The sequence below is a fragment of the Bombina bombina genome, chromosome 7 (genome assembly GCF_027579735.1).
Source record: "Bombina bombina isolate aBomBom1 chromosome 7, aBomBom1.pri, whole genome shotgun sequence".
NCBI classification, from domain to species: domain Eukaryota; kingdom Metazoa; phylum Chordata; class Amphibia; order Anura; family Bombinatoridae; genus Bombina; species Bombina bombina.
Genome location: NC_069505.1, coordinates 411,266,984 through 411,285,706, shown reverse-complemented (window position 1 = coordinate 411,285,706; position 18,723 = coordinate 411,266,984).

Genomic DNA, 18,723 nt, shown 5'->3' with positions numbered 1-18,723 from the left:
TAACAGCATGGGAATTATTATTTCCTGAATATTTCAACCACTATATAGTTTCAAATGTGCATCAGTTCAGCTTTACAAAACAGTAACATTTATGACTTTATACAAATGTTTCCCAATAAAGATTAGGAATTGGACATTTTAAAGTGAATGTAAATTGTGGTGATAAAGTGCCCATTTTTTTTTAAATCTGATTAAAAACATGGGCACTTTAATTCATCAAAATTTACATTTTACTCGTGTTGTGAAAAAACTTACCTTTTAATCTTGACAGCCGCTGCATTACTTTCCCGCCGTCGCAAAGCCTCTTCCTGGTTCTAAAATGAGGAATCCGGCTTCCTCCAATCACGGCATTGAATCAGACTCTGATTTCCCCCCGGGGGAAGCCGTGATTGGAGCATGACCTATCCGTCATTTATGACATAGGAAGAGGGTTGTGACGACTGGGGGAAGCTGGAGCAGCTGTCAGGATTAAAAGGTATTTTCACAACACGAGTGAAATGTAAATTTTGATGAATTAAAGGGCCCCGGTTTTTAATCAAATTTTTCAAAAACAGGCACTTTATCAGCTAAATTTACCTTCACTTTAAGTGTAAATGTATCTGGTGTTACTTTGGGGCAGAATTTAGTTGGTGTTTAAAGGAATGTTCAGAACAGTAAAAGGGGAACACAGCAAATGTACAAAAACAGAATTTATGCTTACCTGATAAATTACTTTCTCCAACGGTGTGTCCGGTCCACGGCGTCATCCATTACTTGTGGGAAATGTTCTCCCCCACAGGGAAAGGCAAGGAGAGCACACAGCAAGAGCTGTCCATATAGCTCCCCCTCTGGCTCCGCCCCCCAGTCATTCGACCGACGGTTAGGAGAAAAAGGAGAAACTATAGGGTGCCGTGGTGACTGTAGTGTATAAAGAAAATTTTTTTCAACCTGATTAAAAAAACCAGGGCGGGCCGTGGACCGGACACACCGTTGGAGAAAGAAATTTATCAGGTAAGCATAAATTCTGTTTTCTCCAACATTGGTGTGTCCGGTCCACGGCGTCATCCATAACTTGTGGGAACCAATACCAAAGCTTTAGGACACGGATGAAGGGAGGGAGCAAATCAGGTTACCTAAACAGAAGGCACCACGGCTTGCAAAACCTTTCTCCCAAAAACAGCCTCCGAAGAAGCAAAAATATCAAATTTGTAGAATTTGGCAAAAGTGTGCAGAGAAGACCAAGTCGCTGCCTTACATATCTGGTCAACAGAAGCCTCGTTCTTATAGGCCCATTTGGAAGCCACAGCCCTAGTAGAGTGAGCTGTGATACGGTCAGGAGGCTGCCGTCCGGCAGTCTCATAAGCCAAGCGGATAATGCTTTTCAGCCAGAAAGAGAGAGAGGTAGCAGTAGCTTTTTGACCTCTCCTCTTACCAGAGTAAACGACAAACAAGGATGAGGTTTGTCTAAAATCTTTTGTTGCTTCTAAATAGAACTTTAAAGCACGAACAACATCTAAATTGTGTAATAAACGTTCCTTCTTTGAAACTGGATTCGGACACAAAGAAGGAACAACTATTTCCTGGTTGATGTTCTCGTTGGAAACAACTTTTGGAAGAAAACCAGGCTTAGTACGCAAAACAACCTTATCTGAATGGAACACCAGATAGGGTGGATCATACTGCAAAGCAGATAATTCAGAAACTCTTCTAGCAGAAGAAATAGCAACCAAAAACAGAACTTTCCAAGATAGTAACTTAATATCTATGGAATGTAAAGGTTCAAACGGAACCCCTTGAAGAACTGAAATAACTAAATTTAGACTCCAAGGAGGAGTCATGGGTCTGTAAACAGGCTTGATTCTAACCAAAGCCTGAACAAAAGCTTGTACATCTGGCAAAGCTGCCAGTCGTTTGTGCAACAAGACGGATAATGCAGAAATCTGTCCTTTTAGAGAACTAGCTGACAATCCTTTATCCAAACCTTCTTGGAGAAAGGAGAGAATCTTTGGAATTTTAATCTTACTCCAGGAGGATCCTTTGGATTCACACCAACAGATATATTTTTTCCATATTTTATGGTAAATCCTTCTAGTCACAGGTTTTCTGGCTTGGACCAGAGTATCAATCACAGAATTTGAAAACCCACGCTTGGATAAAATCAAGCGTTCAATTTCCAAGCAGTCAGCTGCAGAGAAACTAGATTGGGATGTTCGAATGGACCTTGTACTAGAAGGTCCTGTCTCAAAGGTAGCTTCCATGGTGGAGCCGATGACATATTCACCAGGTCTGCATACCAAGTCCTGCGTGGCCACGCAGGAGCTATCAGAATCACAGAGGCCTTCTCCTGTTTGATCCTGGCTATGAGCCTGGGGAGGAGAGGAAACGGTGGAAACACATATGCTAGATTGAACGACCAAGGCGCCACTAATGCATCCACTAGAGTCGCCTTGGGATCCCTGGATCTGGACCCGTAGCAAGGAATCTTGAAGTTCTGACGGGACGCCATTAGATCCATGTCTGGAATGCCCCATAATTGGGTTAACTGAGCAAAGACCTCCGGATGGAGTTCCCACTCCCCCGGATGGAAAGTCTGACGACTCAAATAGTCCGCCTCCCAGTTGTCTACTCCTGGGATGTGAATAGCAGATAGATGGCAGGAGTGATTCTCTGCCCATTGGATTATCTTGGTTACTTCCTTCATCGCTAGGGAACTCTTTGTTCCCCCCTGATGATTGATGTACGCAACAGTCGTTATGTTGTCCGACTGAAATCTTATGAACCTGGCTTCCGCTAGCTGAGGCCAAGCCAGGAGCGCATTGAATATAGCTCTTAGTTCCAAAATGTTTATCGGGAGAATCAGAGCGGCAAGGAGAATGACTGGGGGGCGGAGCCAGAGGGGGAGTTATATGGACAGCTCTTGCTGTGTGCTCTCCTTGCCTTTCCCTGTGGGGGAGAACATTTCCCACAAGTAATGGATGATGCCGTGGACCGGACACACCAATGTTGGAGAAACCAATGTTGTATTCGAAAACCTAATTTGGGGTACTTGTTAAAGGGACATTAAACACTAAATACACGCTAGATAGAATGATGCATTCAAAGAAAAGATTAGTCCATGACTAACATGTAGATGTATTTTTTAAAGTTTCATTAGTTGTTTAAAAAGTGACAAAATAAGTGTAAAGTTTTAGTGTCTATAAAACACTGGGAGCTGCCATGTTGTAACTTGTGTTACCTTCTCTGCTGTGGCCAATTAGGGTCAGTTATAAATAGGTCACTAGAGTGTGCAGCCAATGGTTGTGCTGGATTTAACAGTGTTCTGCACTTCCATTTCTAACAGGAACTGAAAAGCTTCACAATTTCAGAATGGAATTAAAGGCAAAGAGGACAAAATAAATAATGAAAGTATATTGCAGAGTTGTTTTATTATATATAATTGATCAATTTATATTACCATCTCAAAGTGTTTAATGTCCCTTTAATAATGTTGTCTGTGGGGATTATCTAGTCCTTTTAGCTATGGAATGTTAATTTTCAAGAAATTGGATTGGGATTTTTATTATGATCAGAAAAAAGTGGATTAGAAAATGTTGTATGGGACCATTTTTTCATTGAAATGACAATGAAAAAAAGGTGCTGCTGCTGAACATTTAAATGGTTAATTGCTCATAGGCAACCATTAAAGGGACATAAAGTCAAATGAAACTTTCATGATTTATAGAGCACACAATTTTAAACAACTTTCAAATTCACTTCCATTATCTAAATATGCACACTTTCTGAGGCAACCGCCCCCCTACTGAGCATGTGCAAGAATTCACAGAATATACATACATTCATTTTGTGATTGGCCGATGGCTGTCACATGATGTAGTGGGAATGAAAATAGAACTAACTTTAAAAATTGTCAGACAGAAATCTACAAGAAAAAAACATAGAGAACAGGATCCAACGTGGTGTCAGATAAAAAGTTCAATTTTATTAGCAAAAGTTAAAAACGCCAAAAAAGCAGGCTTGACACAGTGCTGGACATATACTCTGGGTAGCGAAGCGTGACACCAACGGCTTACATGTTTTGGCACTCGGCCGTAATCATAGCCATAGGTGTCACACATGTGAACATGCTTAAAAACGTACTGATACATTCTGATAGGTTAAAATTTTAAACACGCCTATACACCAAATTTTTAGACTTAACCCTTAATGACCTGCACTAGTAAAACGATCACTGTGATTATATTAGGCACATTTGTGATAAACAATTTCTTGTGATAAACAATTTCTAGACTGGACAGATTGTTTAACAAAACAATACCGAAATGTATCTACAACCTGTTTAAGAATAAAAATATATACACTGTTATTGGAATATAGTATTATAAATAAGATGTAATAGAATATCATCTATTTCAGGTTATGGTATACGTGTCCATTGTAATGCAACTAATACCAAAGAGTACTTTGGCAATGGACATAGATAGTGTAGTTTTGTAACCTCTATACACATACAGTTATCAGATGCATTTAACAATATAAGACACTATACACTGAAATACTAGCTATATTTGAGATGCCTATAAACATACACAATTGTATCTGAATTATCTGCCTGAATGTGGGTTAGAAACAAACACTATCTAGAGTAAATACTATAGATCTCATTTAGGTAATGACATATTGTTGTTAAAGGAACATGATGTACAAAAAATGTATATATATATATCTGGGTTACGAGTATATGAACTCTATTGGTAAACGGTCTTAAAGTAGTGCAAAAATAAATGTTAGTGTGTATGGTGCCGTTATGACTAATTAACTCAGCTAAGATATATACCTACAGTGTACATAGTCAGTAGATTTTGTGCACAAGAAGCCATCAAAATAAATTCTATTCCCAAAAATTAATGAGATCATATTTTGAGTTAAGGCCCAATGTTAACCTAGTTGTCAATGTAAAGATCCAATATACTTCACGTTTGGCTAAAGTATTTTCCACACTCCCTCCTCTCTTTGGTACCCTGGCTTTTTCAATAGCAACCCATTTGAATGAGTTAAGGCTACAATTGTGTTTGATAGCAAAATGTTGAACCAAGGGTGTGGTTGATGTACCCCTAGTAATAGTGGAAAAATGTTCCCTGGTACGGGAATTGATGTCCCTGGATGTTAAACCTACATATTGGACATTGCAGACTGTACATAAGATAAGATAAATTATATCTGTGCTTTGACAATTTAGGCAGTTTTTGATGGGGTATGTTTGGCCTGTGACTGATGAGGTAAATTCTGTAGTCACTAACGTGTAGTCACAAGGTTTGCATTTGCGATACCCACATCTGAACATGCCTAAATGTTGAAGCCAGGAGCTAGATGGACGGGCTGTCTGTTTGAGTTGTGTTGGGGACAAAATAGATGCCAAAGTGGGGCATTTCTTATATGAGCATCTCACACCTTGTTTTACAGTCTCCACTAGCTTATCGTCAGCAGCTAATAGTGGGAAGTGTTTTCTGATAATGTTACAAATTTGAATATATTGGGCACTGAAGGTCGTTACAAAGTGTACCCCCTTGAAATTGTCACATTTGTCTTTGGGTTTGTCTGCCAAAAGTTGGTCTCTCTCTAGACGGTCAACTGCATGTCTCGCTTCCATTATGTGACTACGGGCGTATTTCCTCTCCTTGAGCCTAATCTCTAGCAAAGCTGCCTCCTGCACGTAATCAGCTTGTTTACTACAGTTTCTTTTTAGTCTAATAAACTATCCTTACGCCACCGCATATGAAGTATTTTTAGGGTGGCAGCTGGAGGCGTGTAGGAGGGTGTTGCCAGTGATAGGCTTGCGATACACTCTAGAGTCAATAGAACCACAGTGATCTCCTTTAAGACTTAGATCTAGGTAGTTAATGGAGATAGGGTCAGTGGTATAAGTAAAGCTTAGATTTAAATTGTTGCAATTTATCATATCTATGAAAGCTGTGATTTCTGTAGGAGGACCAGACCAAATAAATAAAAGGTCATCTATGTATCGTTTAAAAAAACATATATAGGGTCTGTAGGAGTTATCATGTCCAAAAATGTTGTCAAGCTCCCACTTGCCAAGAAACAAGTTTGCATATGAGGGGGCATATTTCGCCCCCATTGCCGTACCACATTTTTGGACATAGTAGCGCCCCTCAAAAAAGAAAAAATTATGTGTAAGCAGAAATTCTAAAATACGTATGATATATTTTTGAAATTCACAAGTGTATTCTGTTGTTGTACTCAGAAAATATTCAATTGCCTCAATGCCTTTAGTATGTGGGATTGCAGAATATAATGAAACCACGTCTACTGAAAGCCAATGATAGTTAGGTTGCCATTTGAAATCAGCCAAGAGCTTTAGTATGTGTTTAGTATGTGTATTGAAGAGAGCCCAGCCCCCCGAACGGAGATCCAGGATACGTCACGTCTGACGTCTACGCCCACGAGTTGGAGCTGAGAGCTGCGTCAAGGCATCTGTAGTCCACGCCGGATGATTGGAGCGAGGCGCTCACCGAATATACCTTCGGTCTGTTATGATACAGGTCCCCGGCGAGTTCAGACGTTGTCCTCAGATGGCCTGCAGTGGAAATCCTAGGGGGTGAGTATGGCTCAGCTGGGTAAGTCCCGGGAACAACAGTGCAAAAGCGGTATTGCTATAATATTTACCTGCTCATATATAGGAGTGCCAACTATTTTCTCTTCTATTGCTGTTAAGACAGAAATCTACTACTTATATGAAATTCAAACTAAGTGCTTTGTATTTTTATTATGCATTTACTGATTATAATTTAAAAAAAATATACACACTTGTAGAAACCCTAAACAAATCCCTGTAATCTATGGTTAGTAAAAACTTGAGAGTAAAATAAAAAAAAAACAACAACAACATTTTAAGTAAAATTAAATCAAATAATGCATCAAGAACATCAGCACATTAATACAATTAAGGTGAGGTGACCTTTTTACAGAAATACTGTTTCCAGTGGACCAAAGCATTCTAGATACTAAGATTATATCTTACCATCCCTAACCAGTAATAGCAGGAAACCCTTAAAATGTGAAGTGACAAAAATACATGTTTTACAGTTTTTATCAATGCAGAAGAAATGGCTCAATCTCTATAATGACCTGGAGTTAGAGACACTAAAGTAAAAAATAAACTTTCATGATTCAGATAGAGCAGCAATTTTAAAAGACTTTACAATGTACTTTTTTATATGCACACTTTCTGAGGCATCAGCTGCTACTGAGCATGTGCAATAGTTTGCAGTGTATATGTATATGAGTCTGTGATTGGTTGACCACAGTCACATGATACAGAGGGCCAGCAAACTGAAGTAAGTTTTTAAATTTGGCCGGAAAAAAAAAATCTACTGCTCAGTCAAAAGAGCTATTGAACTTGTTGATTCTGCAATTCTACTGTATTTGATGGTCCTTTATTGGGACATGGAAGTTCATGATTCAGATAAAGCATAAAATAAAAAAAAAATATATATAAAATGTACTTGTTATCAAATTTCCCTTTTTTTTTTGGTCTTACTTGTGGAAACTTAAAGGGACATTGTACACTAGATTTTTCTGTGCATAAATGTTCTGTAGATGATCCATTTATACAGCTCATCTGGGAGTGTTTTTGGAACAATGTAGTTTTGCTTATTTTTAAATAACATTGTGCTGAATTTAATACTCCTAAGTGCCAGATGTAGACCCAAGTCTACAGATTACTGCTGCTCCTGTTTGTGTCTGCTCTTCTTGTTTCCCCAGTCCCCTTTAGTGGGTGTCCAAGCCTAACCTCATCAACAGTGCTAAACTAGGAGCTTTTAAGTAAGTTTTTAAAAGGTTTTATATTGGATTTTTAGATCAGTATCTGTGCATATTCTTTATTGTAGTGTCTATTACATGCAGTTATATGAACATTGCTGTTCACTTTCCCTTTAACTCCTTTCCATGAGGGCATTCTGAGGTAGGCTTGAGTTGATCAGAACAGCCAATAGAATGCGAGGTCAATCCAATTGGCTGATTGGATCAGCCAATCGGATTGAACTTCAATCCGATTGGCTGATTGAATCAGCCAATCTGATTTTTCCTACCTTAATTCCAATTGGCTGATAGAATCTTATCAGCCAATCTGAATTCGAGGGACGCCATCTTGGATGACGTCATTTAAAGGAACCTTCATTCGTCTTTAGTCCGTTGGCCGAGGAGGATGTTCTGCGTCAGAGGTCTTGAAGATGGAGCCGCGGATGGATGAAGACTTCTGCGGGATGGAGGACCTCTTCTGTCCCGCTTGGATGAAGACTTCTGCAGGATGGAGGACCTCTTCTGCCCCGCTTGGATGAAGACTTCTGCCGGATGGAGGTCCAGAATTCGGCTTGGCTGGGTGAACACGGCTCAAGGTAGGGTGATCTTCAGGGGGTTAGTGTTAGTTTTTTTTAAGGGGGGATTGGGTGGGTTTTAGAGTAGGGGTGTGTGGGTGGTGGGTTGTAATGTTGGGGAGGGGTCTTGTATTTTTTTTACAAGTAAAAGAGCCGATTACTTTGGGACAATGCCCCGCAAAAAGCCCTTTTAAGGGCTGGTAAAAGAGCAGATTACTTTTGTAATTAAGTATAGGGTAGGGAATTTTCTTATTTTGTTTTTTTTTTTTAATTTTATTAGGGGGCTTAGATTAGGTGTAATTAGATTAAAATTCTAGTAATATTTTTTTATTTTTGTAATTTAGTGGGGTTTTTTGTAATATAGTTTAGTTTATTTAATTGTATTTTATGTTAAATAATTGTAGTTAATTTATTTAATTAATTGCCTGTAAAATAAATATAAATCCTAAAATAGCTACAATGTAACTATTAGTTATATTGTAGCTATATAAGGGTTTATTTAATAGGTAAGAATTTTGTTTTAAATAGGATTAATGTATTTAATTATAGTAATTTTATTTAGATTTATTTAAATTATATTTAACTTAGGGGGGTGTTAGGGTTAGGGTTAGACTTAGGTTTAGGGGTTAATAACTTTATTATAGTAGCGGCGATGTTGGGGGCAGCAGATTAGGGGTTAATAATTGTAGGTAGGTGGCGGCGATGTTAGGGAGGGCAGATTAAGAATTAATAACATTTATTATAGTGTTTGCGAGGCGGGAGTGCGGCGGTTTAGGGATTAATACATTTATTATAGTGGCGGCGATGTCCGGTCGGCAGATTAGGGGTTAATAATTGTAGGTAGGTGGTGGCGGCAACGTTGGGGGTGGCAGATTAGGGGTTAATAAATATAATAACATAATTTATGCTTACCTGATAAATTCCTTTCTCCTGTAGTGTAGTCAGTCCACGGGTCATCCATTACTTATGGAATATATCTCTTCCTAACAGGAAACTGCAAGAGAATTACCCAGCAGAGCTGCTATATAGCTCCTCCCCTCACCTATCATACTCAGTCATTCGACCAAAGCAGACGAGAAAGGAGGAACCATAGGGTACAGTGGTGACTGGAGTTTAATTAAAATTTAGACCTGCCGTAAAAACAGGGCGGGCCGTGGACTGACTACACTACAGGAGAAAGGAATTTATCAGGTAAGCATAAATTATGTTTTCTCCTGTTAAGTGTAGTCAGTCCACGGGTCATCCATTACTTATGGAATACCAATACCAAAGCTAAAGTACACGGATGAAGGGAGGGACAAGGCAGGAACATTAAACAGAAGGAACCACTGCCTGAAGTACCTTTCTCCCAAAAATAGCCTCCGACGAAGCAAAAGTGTCAAATTTGTAAAATTTTGAAAAAGTGTGAAGCGAAGACCAAGTCGCAGCCTTGCAAATCTGTTCAACAGAGGCCTCATTTTTAAAGGCCCAGGTGGAAGCCACAGCTCTAGTAGAATGAGCTGTAATCCTTTCAGGAGGCTGCTGTCCAGCAGTCTCATAGGCTAAGCGTATTATGCTACGAAGCCAAAAAGAGAGAGAGGTAGCCGAAGCCTTTTGACCTCTCCTCTGTCCAGAGTAAACGACAAACAGGGAAGAAGTTTGACGAAAATCCTTAGTTGCCTGCAAATAGAATTTCAGGGCACAGACTACGTCCAGATTATGCAAAAGTCGTTCCTTCTTTGAAGAAGGGTTAGGACACAGAGATGGAACAACAATCTCTTGATTGATATTCCTGTTAGTAACTAGCTTTGGAAAGAACCCAGGTTTAGTACGCAGGACTACCTTGTCTGAATGAAAAATCAGATAAGGAGAATCACAAAGGCAGATAACTCAGAGACTCTTCGAGCCGAGGAAATAGCCATCAAAAACAGAACTTTCCAAGATAACAGCTTGATATCAATGGAATGAAGGGGTTCAAATGGAACGCCTTGAAGAACATTAAGAACTAAGTTTAAGCTCCACGGCGGAGCAACAGACTTAAACACAGGCTTAATCTTAGTTAAAGCCTGACAGAAAGCCTGAACGTCTGGAACTTCAGCCAGACGTTTGTGTAGAAGAATAGACAGAGCAGAAATCTGTCCCTTTAACGAACTAGTAGATAAGCCCTTTTCTAAACCCTCTTGTAGAAAGGACAATATCCTAGGAATCCTAACCTTACTCCATGAGTAACTCTTGGATTCGCACCAATGTAAATATTTACGCCATATCTTATGGTAAATTTTTCTGGTAACAGGCTTCCTAGCCTGTATTAAGGTATCAATAACCGACTCCGAGAAGCCACGCTTTGATAGAATCAAGCGTTCAATCTCCATACAGTCAGCATCAGAGAAATTAGATTTGGATGTTTGAAAGGACCCTGAATTAGAAGGTCCTGTCTCAGAGGCAGAGACCACGGTGGACAGGACGACATGTCCACTAGGTCTGCATACCAGGTCCTGCGTAGCCACGCAGGCGCTATCAGAATCACCGAAGGTCTCTCCTGTTTGATCTTGGCAATCAAACGAGGAAGCATCGGGAATGGTGGAAACACATAAGCCATGTTGAAGACCCAAGGGACTGTCAGAGCATCTATCAGCACCGCTCCCGGGTCCCTGGACCTGGATCCGTAACAAGGAAGCTTGGCGTTCTGACGAGACACCATGAGATCCAGATCTGGTTTGCCCCAATGACGAATCAGTTGAGCAAAGACCTCCGGATGAAGCTCCCACTCCCCCGGATGAAAAGTCTGGCGACTTAGAAAATCCGCCTCCCAGTTCTCCATGCCTGGGATGTAGATCGCTGACAGGTGGCAAGAGTGAGACTCTGCCCAGCGAATTATCTTTGAGACTTCCAACATCGCTAGGGAACTTCTGGTTCCCCCTTGATGGTTGATGTAAGCCACAGTCGTGATGTTGTCCGACTGAAATCTGATGAACCTCAGAGTTGCTAACTGAGGCCAAGCTAGGAGAGCATTGAATATTGCTCTTAACTCCAGAATATTTATTGGGAGGAGTTTCTCCTCCTGAGTCCATAATCCCTGAGCTTTCAGGGAATTCCAGACTGCTCCCCAGCCTAGAAGGCTGGCGTCTGTTGTTACAATCGTCCAATCTGGCCTTCGAAAGGTCATCCCCTTGGACAGATGTGGCCGAGAAAGCCACCATAGAAGAGAATCTCTGGTCTCTTGATCCAGATTTAGTAGGGGGGACAAATCTGAGTAATCCCCGTTCCACTGACTTAGCATGCACAATTGCAGCGGTCTGAGATGCAGGCGCGCAAATGGTACTATGTCCATTGCCGCTACCATTAAGCCGATTACTTCCATGCACTGAGCTACTGACGGGTGTGGAATGGAGTGAAGGACACGGCAAGCATTTAGAAGTTTTAATAACCTGGCCTCTGTCAGGTAAATTTTCATCTCTACAGAATCTATAAGAGTCCCTAGAAAGGGAACTCTTGTAAGTGGTAATAGAGAACTCTTTTCCACGTTCACCTTCCACCCATGCAACCTCAGAAATGCCAGAACTATCTCTGTATGAGACTTGGCAGTTTGAAAACTTGACGCTTGTATCAGAATGTCGTCTAGGTACGGAGTCACCGCTATGCCTCGCGGTCTTAGTACCGCCAGAAGTGATCCTAGAATTTTTTTAAATATTCTTGGAGCCGTAGCTAATCCGAAGGGAAGAGCTACAAACTGGTAATGCCTGTCTAGGAAGGCAAATCTCAGATACCGGTAATGGTCCTTGTGAATCGGTATGTGAAGGTAGGCATCCTTTAGATCCACTGTGGTCATGTACTGACCCTCTTGGATCATGGGAAGGATGGTTCGAATAGTTTCCATTTTGAATGATGGAACTCTTAGAAATTTGTTTAGGATCTTTAAGTCCAAGATTGGCCTGAAGGTTCCCTCTTTCTTGGGAACCACAAATAGGTTTGAATAGAATCCCTGCCCGTGTTCCGTCCGCGGAACTGGGTGGATTACCCCCATTAGTAAGAGGTCTTGTACACAGCGTAGAAACGCCTCTTTCTTTATTTGGTTTGCTGATAACCTTGAAAGATGAAATCTCCCCCGTGGAGGATAAGTTTTGAAGTCCAGGAGATATCCCTGAGATATGATCTCCAACGCCCAGGGATCCTGGACATCTCTTGCCCAAGCCTGGGCAAAGAGAGAAAGTCTGCCCCCCACTAGATCCGTTTCCGGATAGGGGGCCCTCTCTTCATGCTGTTTTGGGGGCAGCAGCAGGTTTCTTGGCCTGCTTGCCCCTGTTCCAGGACTGGTTAACTTTCCAGCCCTGTCTGTAACGAGCAACAGCTCCTTCCTGTTTTGGAGCGGAGGAAGTTGATGCTGCTCCTGCCTTGAAGTTACGAAAGGCACGAAAATTAGACTGTTTGGCCTTTGATTTGGCCCTGTCCTGAGGTAGAGCATGGCCCTTACCTCCCGTAATGTCAGCAATAATTTCTTTCAAGCCGGGCCCGAATAAGGTCTGCCCTTTGAAAGGAATATTAAGCAATTTAGATTTAGAAGTCACGTCAGCTGACCAGGATTTAAGCCATAGCGCTCTGCGCGCTTGGATGGCGAATCCGGAGTTCTTAGCCGTAAGTTTGGTTAAATGCACAACGGCATCAGAAACAAATGCGTTAGCTAGCTTAAGTGTCTTAAGCTTGTTGATTATTTCATCCAATGGAGCTGAGCGAATGGCCTCTTCCAGAGACTCAAACCAGAATGCTGCCGCAGCAGTGACAGGCGCAATGCATGCGAGGGGCTGTAAAATAAAACCTTGTTGAACAAACATTTTCTTAAGGTAACCCTCTAATTTTTTATCCATTGGATCTGAAAAGGCACAACTATCCTCCACCGGGATAGTGGTACGCTTAGCTAAAGTAGAAACTGCTCCCTCCACCTTAGGGACCGTCTGCCATAAGTCTCGTGTGGTGGCGTCAATAGGAAACATTTTCCTAAATATGGGAGGAGGGGTAAAAGGCACACCCGGTCTATCCCACTCCTTGCTAATAATCTCTGTAAGCCTTTTTGGTATAGGAAATACGTCAGTACACACCGGTACCGCATAGTATCTATCCAACCTACATAATTTCTCTGGAATTGCAACCGTGTTACAATCATTCAGAGCCGCTAATACCTCCCCTAGCAATGTGCGGAGGTTCTCTAGCTTAAATTTAAAATTGGAAATCTCTGAATCCAGTCTCCCTGGATCAGATCCGTCACCCACAGAATGAAGCTCTCCGTCCTCGCGTTCTGCAAACTGTGACGCAGTATCTGACATGGCTCTCATCTCATCCGCGCGCTCTATCCTTAACCCAGAGCTATCGCGCTTGCCTCTTAATCCTGGCAACTTAGATAATACTTCTGTCATAACAGTAGCCATGTCTTGCAAAGTGATTTGTAAGGGCCTCCCTGATGTACTTGGCGCCACAAAATCACGCACCTCCTGAGCGGGAGGCGAAGGTACTGACACGTGAGGAGAGTTAGTCGGCATAACTTCCCCCTCGTCGTCTGGTGATAATTTCTTTACATGTAAAGATTGACTTTTATTTAAAGTAGCATCAATGCAATTAGTACACAAATTTCTATTGGGCTCCACATTGGCCTTTAAACATAGTGAACAAAGAGATTCATCTAAGTCAGACATGTTTAAACAAACTAGCAATGAGACTAGCAAACTTGGAAATACTTTTAAAAATTAATTTACAAGCAATATAAAAAACGTTACTGTGCCTTTAAGAAGCACAGAAAAACTGACACAGTTGAAATAACAATGACCAAAATAGTTATATAGCAACCAAATTTTCACAGTAAATGTATTAAGTTAGCAAAGGATTGCACCCACCAGCAAATGGATGATTAACCCCTTAGTACCCAAAAACGGATAACAATTATATAATTAACGTTTTTCTCACAGTCAAATACACTGTCACAGGACTGCTGTGCCTGATTACCTCTCTCAAAATGGATTTTGAAGACCCCTGAGCTCTCTAGAGATGATCTGGATCATGGAGGATGAAGTAGACAGATTGTGACTGAATTTTTACTGCGCAAAAAAGCGCTAAAATAGGACCCTCCCACTCATATTACAACAGTGGGGAAGCTCAGAAACTGTTTCTATGCAGAAAACAAAAATGGCCATGTGGTAAAAATCATGCCCTAATAAGTTTTATCACCAAGTACCTCACAAAAACGATTAACAAGCCAGTAAACGTTTTAAACATACATTTGAAAGTTATGTATTATTATTAATAAGCCTGGTACCAGTCGTTTTTACTGCAGTTAAGGCTCATACATTATTTCAGTATTAACAGTATTTTCAGAGTCAATTCCATTCCTTAGAAAAATACATTCAGTGTACACACACACACACATCAGCCTGATACTAGTCGCTATCACTGCATTTAAGGCTGAACTTACTTTACAATGGTATCAGCAGTATTTTCTCAGTCAATTCCATTCCTCAGAAAATAAATTACTGCACATACCTCATTTGTTGCAGGGGGCCCTGCATGCTATTCCCCTTCTCTGAAGTTACCTCACTCCTCAGATGAGAACAGCCAGTGGATCTTAGTTACGTCTGCTAAGACCATAGAAAAAAACCCAGGCAGATTCTTCTTCTAATGTTGCCTGAGAATAAACAGCACACTCCGGTGCCATTTAAAAATAACAAACTTTTGATTGTAGAAATAAACTAAGTTAAAAAAACACCACAGATCTCTCACAGCTTCCTTTTTAGTTAGGCTGCAAGAGAATGACTGAGTATGATAGGTGAGGGGAGGAGCTATATAGCAGCTCTGCTGGGTAATTCTCTTGCAGTTTCCTGTTAGGAAGAGATATATTCCATAAGTAATGGATGACCCGTGGACTGACTACACTTAACAGGAGAAATAGGTGTTGGCGATGTTAGGGGCAGCAGATTAGGGGTTCATAGCTATAATGTAGGTGGCGGCGGAGTCCGGAGCGGAAGATTAGGGGTTAATAGTATAATGCAGGTGGCAACGATGTTGGGGGCGGCAGATTAGAGGTTAATAAGTGTAAGGTTAGGGGTGTTTAGACTCGGGGTTCATGTTAGGATGTTAGGTGTAGATTTAGAAAGTATTTTCCCATAGGAAACAATGGGGCTGCGTTAGGAGCTGAACGCTGTTTTTTTTCAGCCAGCTCAGCCCCATTGTATCCTATGGGGAAATCGTGCACGAGCACGTTTTGCCAGCTTACCGCTACCGTAAGCAATGCTGGTATTACAGGTAGAAGTGGAGCTAAATTTTGCTCAACGCTCACTTTTCTGAGGCTAACGCAGCCATTCAGAAAACTTGTAAAAACCAGCGTTGTTTAAAGTCAGCGCTGGAAAAAAAGGAGCGTTAGCTCCGCAAGTTTTTACCGACAAAACTTGTAATCTAGCCGTATGTCTGCTTATAGAGCTGCTGCTGATGTGTACTGTTTCATACAAGCCCTTGCTGAATCTGAGAAAGTGTAGTGCTGAGAATACTGGTGCATGGGCAGGGCCGCCATTAGAAATTTTGGGGCCCCTGACTTAACCATTGATCAGCCCCCCCCCCCCCTTGATGTGCAATTTTTGACCAAGTGACTAAAACGTATATGCACTTTATTCTTAAGTGTAGTCAAACTTGGAAATGTTGTAAAGTAGGTAGTAACACACACAAACACAGAAACACACAGACACACTCATACACTGAAACACACACACTCACACATAAGGATTCACATATAGTCACTCTAGCAGACACGCAGAGAAACACACAAACACACTCAGACACAGACACCCAAACAGACACTCAGCACTTGTTTACATTGACCTGACAAGTAATGAGGTAGACTACAGTTTTGTCAAAAAAGGAGATTTACAAAACAAAATATGGAGTTTTGATTATCTTTTTGTCAAGGAAGATGCCAACTAAATGATGACAACAGCATGCAGTGGCTGAAAGGAAGGGCCCTGAACTGCCTAAACAATAATTTAAAGGTTAAATGGTGGATTGGTGACTTCCAGAAAGGTCTCATTAGTCTCAAAGTATGTAGAAAGATGTGAGGTCAAAATGTCCTAAAAAGGAACAGACAATGGACACACACAAACACAAACTCAAACACAAACTTGCACATACACCCAAGGAAACACCGACAGAGACAGCCTCAGAAAACACATACACCCACAAAGACATATACACACCCACAAAACACACAAAAACATACACACACACACACAGAGACAACCACATAAAACACAGAAAGACATACATACACACACACACCCTCACTGAGACATCCACAGAAAACCCACAAAGACATACACACTCTCACAGAGACACCCACACAAAATGCACAGACATACACACATCCTCAGAGACACCCACAGAAAACACAGACAAACTTACATACACACACCCACCACCCTCACAGAGACATCCACAGAAAGCACAGAGACATACACACCCACCCTCACAGAGGCATCCAGAGAAAATACACAAAGACATACATACACACACCCTCAAAGAGACACCCATAGAAAAAGCACAAAGACATACGCACACACCCTCACAGACATCCACAGAAAATGCACAAAGACATACACACCCACCATCACAGAGAGACCCACAGAAAAAAAATACATACACACTCATAGAGACACAAGCAAAAGCACAAAGACATAAACACAGACACCCACAGAAACACTCACAGGAAGTAACATTTCTGCACATTGCATCCCCTAAATCAACAGTGTGTGGCATGTATGATAATTGCAGAAATTAAGAGATCACTTTTTAAAGAATCATATTTGTAAATGTGCAAACAAAAATAATTCTGTGAATTCAAAATTGTACATTAATGATCTGGGTAGATGGCTAGATGAAGGAAAATACTTTTAAAAGGTTGACATATGTTTGTTTTTTTCCCCATTTTCCCCAACCAAGAGCACCACTTCAAATATAGTGTACAAATGTTCCCATCTGTCAGCTGTACTTATGGATTTTGAAAATGCTGTACTCTATATGGCCTTGGTGGAACCATAAGCTGTGGTACTCAGTCTCATACCATTAGATCTGGTTAAATGCAGGGTTTAGGCTTGTTTGTATGTATTTAAAAATTAAGTCAGCAGTAGTGTAAACTGAACAGTTTTAAGTTAACCTGTCTCATTTCAAACACTGAGCAATCTTAGTCTGAGAGTATAACATTTTATGCAGATGTAAAAATCTTAGATAAAATGCCTCCTTGCATCTGGAAAGTCCTTGCATAAAGGGGCAGTAAACTGGAATGTAATTAATATATATATATTAATTTAAAAAAATGCATATCTGCCAAAAGGGCACCTACCATTTGTGTATTGAGGAGGAAACATTTCTGCATGACTTTAAATATAGAATTTCTACAGCATTGTCAAATAATCATAAAAACACTGCTGCTAAAAAAAAGTGTTTTTTATGGACCTCTGGCCCCACCATACAACTACTACCACACTGAAGTTACAATTTGAAATTGCACAAAGAAATAAAAAACAATTACTAAGTATGTCCTACCTCCTCTGCAATGCTGTCTGACTGACACACTGTACAATCAAAGTAGACTGTGCATAGTGGTTTAGTGAACATTTAGAAATCCTCTCAAATGCTAATACTTTACTCCTTGTAATAACATTTCCCATGCTAAATTAGCACTCTGCTGTAGTTCCCACTGGTGGCTGCCAAAATAAAAAAATAAATAAAAATGTTTTAGTTGTTCTTGCCTCATGGGCCCCACCTGGCCCATTGGGCCCCTGACAGGAGTCACCCCTGTCACCCCCTGATGGCGGCCCTGTGCACGGGGCACTCACAGCATATGTGCGTATTCCATTGACAAACAGTATCTTTTGCTTGAAGCATTTTTGCTAATGGAAGTAAATTGCAAAAATGCTTCTATTTAAAATTGGAATGAACCCGTGCGCATTTCATTTATGACCTTTCTATCCCTTTAAAGTAAATTGTATGAGTTTTGTTAAATTGCACACTCACTCTGTTTCAATAAAGTTTTGATTTGACTTCTGTGTCCTTTTAAATGCATGTTAATTCCAGCAGCACTAATAGCTGTGTGTCATTACTAAACATTTAACATGAAGTATTTCCTTTCAGGCTACAGATGTAATTTTCTTTACATTCCTCAGGATAACTGTACACACAGATTTACATACCCGAAGCACATGAGGCTCTCTGTTATAGCTTAAAGCACACACATAGTGACGGCTCACAATGACACATGACACCCTATAGCCAATCAGCTGCTGCACTCTTACAAGCTGACGAGAATAGTCACTGTAACCCCTTACAATATAATAGCCATGAAACAAAA